Here is a 5,995-nt window from a genome sequence, read left to right as displayed (position 1 = left end):
GGCTAGGACTAATCTGATCCCAGGTTGGGAACATTGCATCAGGCCCAGAAAATCCTCCATGGCTGTCTCTGGTTGGGGTGTGTTGGCACTGGAAAACAGAACCGTGCGGGGACAAATGGCAGCTTGAATTTTCCTTAGTAATAGGAGGTGCCTGGCTTTGTATCTCATTTAAATTCCTGTGCTATGTGGCAACTCCCAGTCAAGTTTCTATTTGTTTACAGCCCTTGTAGCCAGGTGCTTTCCATGTTCACTCCAGGCTGCTGAAACAAGAAGCATGTCCAGCCTCCAGGGCTAATAAGAGCACATTGTCCTTGGTGGCAAGAGGGAGCACCTTGCTTTATCTATGCATTTCCTGGCAAGCAGCAGTGGGGGAGAAAGAGACATGTCTCACTGCCCAGGTGAGAATATGAATTCAAGTCTCAGAATGTAAATAAATATGTGGCCATTGAGTTGGAGGAGTTACAGGTGACAGGTTGCAAGTGTAGCCACGGCACCTCCTGAAGGGTTGTTCACTGTGGACATATGGCTGATTGGCTTTTCCAGGTCCCATTGGATTAAATTCATGAGCATACTTAGTAAAGTGGGGGTTTCTCTTAAGGTTTTCACTTGACAGAAGAGTTGAGGAATAGTAGTGCCAAGTGTCTGATATAGCAATCACCATCTGTCTTGCTCACCTTTCCATCACTGCTTCATGGCCAAGAAGATATCCTGAGCTCTGTCTTTGCTGCCAGATTCACTTGCTTCAAGAACAATTTGGCACCCTAACCTGGAGCTGTTTTCTTTAATAAAATATAGACACGGGCATGTCCTACTGTAGGAGGTACTATGAGCATGGGGCTGTGATTGACACTGGGGTACAGACTGCCCATGGCCCCAGATGCCTCAAGACAATGCTTACCTGCTGTAACACATTGATTATCTCACTACAATATTTAAAAATATATACTTCCCGCTAAAAATGGTGTGCTTCACTCAATCTAGATCTGTCTCTGTCATTTCATTGTCCAGTCCCTGGCAAGCCAAATCATTCTACAATCTCTGAAACTGAAGACACAAAATCATCAATGGAACAGTGCTGATTGGGTGAGAGGTGCAAAGAAATCAGCTCTCCACTACACGAGCCATCCTCCAGCTCACAACTGGTACAAGTGGGTAGCTCCTTGGCAGTTCAATCTGCCCCCTTGTCTGGAAATGATTTTTTCTGATATTAGAGTATACACAGGCTCAGCCCAGATGCCAATCATGAAACTAAATGTGCAATTGTAATGATGGGCAAAAACTGCAGTGTTTTGTTTTATTTGAGCAATGATCAAAAGTCAAGATATCCTGTTTAGGACATTAAAAAGTACCCTGTACTTTGTCCATTTACAAGCAACACAGTGGCTCTGCCTCATACCAGAATGTCTACTCCCTAACACCATATGTATTGGAATAATAGGAAAAGAAAAACAATTGCAATTTTTTTTTCTTTTGGGGGTTGGGGGTGGTGTTTAAAGTTTACATTTTACTCTTAAGTCCATAAATATTTTGGTTCTAGTAGGAGCTGTGCCACCTTATTACTGAGATTGGCTTTCTGCACAGGCCTACAGTAGGGGATTTTACTCCATTGAGAAGTTTTCTGTTTTGTTTGGGGATGTTTTTGTCCTGGTGACAATTTTGGGTCATGCCAAGCCTCCACATGAACATCTCAGTTACACAGCTGCAGCCCCACCTTTCTCACAGAAACACCGAGAGCATTCCTCCCCCTCACAGGCAAAGAGAGCGAGCTCTTTGCCCAGAATAACAGAGGCTTTCCTGGTAGCAAATACCTATTCCTGTAGTCACCCAAAGGAGAAGACATGTTGGTGACAAGTATTTTCCTTTTGTTTTTCTTTTTTTTTTTTGTTCTTTCCATAGGGAAGAATATTAATTCCTACCCAAATTCTGTTTGGGCATTTTTGTTTGTTTGGTGTTTTGGGGGTTTTTTTTGGTTGGTTGGCTGGTTGGTTTATTGGTTGGCATTTTGATGTTCCCTTTCCTGCAAAGCTGGCCCATGAATCTGTGTCCCAAGCTGTCTGCAGCGTGGCTTTGCAGTGTTGTGGACAGCGAGCTGGCCCAGGTAGCTGCCCCATACCACACACCCTTGTACCACTGAGCAAGAGAAGTCAATGAAGAGAAGAGTCTGACAGTTTGACAGCTGTAGGAAAATGACTGTGTATGATGATTAATAAATAGAGAATATTTATGAATGCCTTCCCTCTGAGAATCAGGCTAATAGTAATTGTACTTTTTAAAATCCTATCTATAAAGTCATCTACATTTAGGTAAACAGAGTCATAGAGATTTTTCTGTTGGCACAAACACAAGGCAGAGTCCCAGCTCTCAATCTTTACTTCAGACTCCTGGATGCCAACCTTCCTTCTCCGTGAGGACAAAAAGAGAAACTGGCTCCAGAAAATATAGTCAGTGTTTACATTTTATTGAACCACTAGACATTGCTGTTGGCCACATCATGAAAACAGTGCAGCAAAGAGAGCCTTTCATTTGCCTGTGCTTGGCAGAAAGTGTCGTTCTTTGGTTACTCAGCTGAAGTTGACAAGTTGCCCAGTATTTTTATTATCAGGTTGTCAGCTCAATCTCACTACTGCCCTCTTAATTTATTATTTTGTATTTCAAAATCACAGGTGTGACTCATTGCACAGCCAGAGGTTATAATGAAGTATCCCACTCATCCTTTAGCTCACCCTTTGTTCAAGACAATGCAGATTGCAGAAGGTTTCTGAGGAGGTAAGAGGATTGCAAAAGAGTCGAAGACTCCTCTTTTATCTAACCTATGTGTGGGCAGTGAAACTGCCTGATATGAAACCAGCTGGGTGCAAAGGTGGGCATGGAGGTTCATTTGTCATTGTGTCGAGGGTTGAAACTCAGAAGATACAGCAGCTGTCATTACAGATAGGCACCCAAACTTAAAATCACCTCACCCCGAGGGTGAATCCAGATAGACAGTCCTAGGATAACACACTTCTCCCAAGATTTCCTCTATGCTTTAGTTTCCAACAGGACAGAAGACGACAACCAAGCAGGCATTTTTCAATTTTAAAAAATCTTATTCCCTGAATTTTATTATTTAAATCTGGAAGTGACTTAAGTGCTAGATTTTACCAGCATTGTGCAAATATTAATCCTGTGGCATTAGTGTTTTTGAAATATAAATATAAGTTTCTTAGCATAAAGTGATGTATCATCCATGTTTCTCCTAGGAGTATCTGGGATAAGTTGCTGGGAAGAAGGAATAAGGAGCACAGTTCTATTGGAAAGAATGTCTTGACGCTGATTATGAAAATGACATGGAAGTCATGGGCTGAATTAAATATTTTTCCGTGGTGGAAAATTGATGGGAAAGCTTCCTGGTATTAACAGCTCATGTGAAACAGAGGAAGAGATCCTTTTATCACAGAAGAAGAGTGTCAAAATCCAGAGCTGTTCTGAATCAATTTGCTCTTTTAATTGTCTTGTGCAGACGTCTGTCTCTGCAGCAGAAATGCTGAGCTCATGCTACATGAAAACAAACCACATAAACCTGAGGAGATACAAACACAGTTTGTTCCTAACAGAAGGAGTTACAAAGCCACACACCTCAGTGTCCTGGCAACTCATTTCCCACCCAGGGGGACGGATCCATGTCCTATGTCCAGTCTGAGTACCACGGGGCAGTGGCAGGCAGGGGCAGAGCTATTGAGGTACTTGGCTTTTTTAAACCTGCAACATGGAGCTGTGGCAATGCCAAAAGTGTCCCTGGTGTGCTTTGTCTCATTGCTGGGGGGCAGGAACTGTGACTCAAAGGCTGTCCACTGGCAACACAGAAAACTACACCAAGAGCACTGGTTCAGCTCTGCCATATCCAATTTCTGTCATGTATAGAATAATAGCTATTCAGCGAGCTGGGACATGCTCCACCAGCATCAATAGGGTTGTGCTTCAGAGCATCCCTCGAGGTAGCAAAGAATTATCCCCATTTTATAAATGAGGTAACTCAGGCTCAGGGATTAAAGCCAGAATGTTCCAAGCTGGCTGCCTACTGCTAGGTACCTACACCCATATTTACGCAACTCGTGGCCTGATTTTCAGAAGGGCAGGGCAATGAAAATTTTGGCCTGAGGGGTTTGTTCACACACAGTTTACTGGTAACAACGCCCAGGATGGAAGCCTCGTCTCTGCTACCTGTCTTACACCTTAACCACTGAAAACATCCTTTCTACCACTGGCCAAGAGTTGGTGAAGGCTCCTGAGTGTCCCAATTCACCATGCAGAGGTTCAGAGTTAGCAATGCAGACTGGCTGCCTACGTGCTCTCAGCTAGAGACTTTTAAAGAGCAACAGCAGGAGTAAAACTGGTGAGATTTCTTTGCTTCCTTCTCAGCTCTTCAGAACCCAGGCAGCTTTGCTTGGCTTGCAGTGCTTTGCTCAAACAGCACGTCTGGTGTGTAAACTTCTGTTCTGCCTCGCACATGGCATCATCTTTCCCCTCTGTCCCTTGACCATGTCCTGCTCAGGACACCTCAGCCTGGCAGAGCACAGATCCAGTGCAGAACCAGTAACAGACCAGTAAGAGAAGGGAGAAAACTGGCCGGATGGATATCTGAACTGCTCAAAAGCACAAGCACCAACAGGAGCAAGTTAATGCCAGTGCCCCCTCACCTCTCTTCTGCACTCTCTTCCCGGTCTTTATCTGAGCCTCAGAAATAGCCCTGATTTATTGGAAATTCTTGAGAAGCAAGAAAATGTAATAAAGAACCTACTTCCATACTATCAACTAGCAAAACCCAGGAGGCAGAGCACTTGCTGGCTGGCTATAATAGAGCTTTGCAAGTGTCCCTACTAAAATCATCCCTGCTAGGGACTAATGTGATGCTTGTCTTAGCTTGTTAGAGAGCCTTGCTGTCTTTAGACACGTACTTGAAAAACAGCACTGGTGACTGGTTGCTACCTGAGGGAAGAAGGACAAAGGATCTCGGCTGTCTCTGTGGAATGGTCACTGGTCAGGTCACCTCAAGCCTGACCTGCAATACCAAGTGCATGCTGCAAATCCATTGCTGTCAGCCCTTGTGCTTTGTCTCGTCTACAGAGTCCCAGCCACCTCTGACCTCTTCTTTCCCTTCCTTCAGGCCATGTCCTGCTCACGAGGCTCCTGCTCAGCTGCTCTGTAGCTTCCCCCCACCCGGCGGGAGGACAGGCGACAGGAGGTGACAACCTTCAGCAAAGGTTAAGGCTGGAAAAGAAGGAAGTGTCAGCTCAATCAGGTCAGCTCAGCCAACCAACTGCTGCTGTAATCCCTCTGCCTCAGGTGCCTGTGCTGTTCTGTTTGTGCTCTGAATGCTACTGTACAAGCAGCAAACTTGTCCCCATGGGACTGTCAGCCTGCAGCATTCAGACAGGGAGATGGGGAAAAGGGGTAAAGAGGAAGCAGCTGATCATGATAATCTCCCAGAACTGTTTCTAGATCCTTCTTTTGCAGTGTGTTTTGGGAGCATGAACTTCAAGATGGACTTTACTCCTACTGAAGTTCAGAAGTCCAGACTTTGCACCTTCTGATTTCCCCAGAAGAGGGCTGAGAGCTAGATCCAAATCAATTCTTATGCTGGAGATCATCTCCATATTCACAGCAAACCCAGAAGCTTTGAGAAGCTGTCAGTGACACGACCCCAGCTCCTTCTGCCCAGGTCTGAGGTGCCTCTTTCAGGATGGGAGCAACTGAGTCTCACCAATCTTTCAGCAACCAGGAGGAAGCTGGGGAACAAATGCCTCCTATTCAATAAAAGTTGGTGCTGCATTTTATATGGCAGCCAGTGCATTATTCTGTGGTGAAAACAAACCCTATTCTTCTCTGCCAGATAAACACACTTTATCCTGTAAAGAGCAGCATTTCTGACTGTTCAGCAGCAGCCAAACTCACGATGGGAAAAATAACAGGTGTTTGTAAGACACTCCCTGTTTATTCACAGTGCTTAAAATAATTG

General features: G+C 44.7%; 1 long non-coding RNA gene across 1 annotated transcript; it reads left to right on the top strand.

The window, feature by feature from the left end:
* Positions 1 to 264: 264 nt before the first annotated feature.
* On the top strand, positions 265 to 5,660 carry LOC121353783. The gene is made up of 5 exons (XR_005955193.1): positions 265 to 398; positions 1,009 to 1,148; positions 2,664 to 2,766; positions 3,240 to 4,372; positions 5,144 to 5,660. It is a non-coding gene; the product is annotated as an uncharacterized LOC121353783 (long non-coding RNA).
* Positions 5,661 to 5,995: the final 335 nt, after the last annotated feature.

This window comes from Pyrgilauda ruficollis, unplaced genomic scaffold (genome assembly GCF_017590135.1).
Source record: "Pyrgilauda ruficollis isolate IOZ18807 unplaced genomic scaffold, ASM1759013v1 scaffold21, whole genome shotgun sequence".
In the NCBI taxonomy this organism is placed as follows: domain Eukaryota; kingdom Metazoa; phylum Chordata; class Aves; order Passeriformes; family Passeridae; genus Pyrgilauda; species Pyrgilauda ruficollis.
The sequence above is the reverse complement of the archived record's forward strand: the minus strand, read 5'-3'. Positions and strand labels throughout refer to the sequence as shown.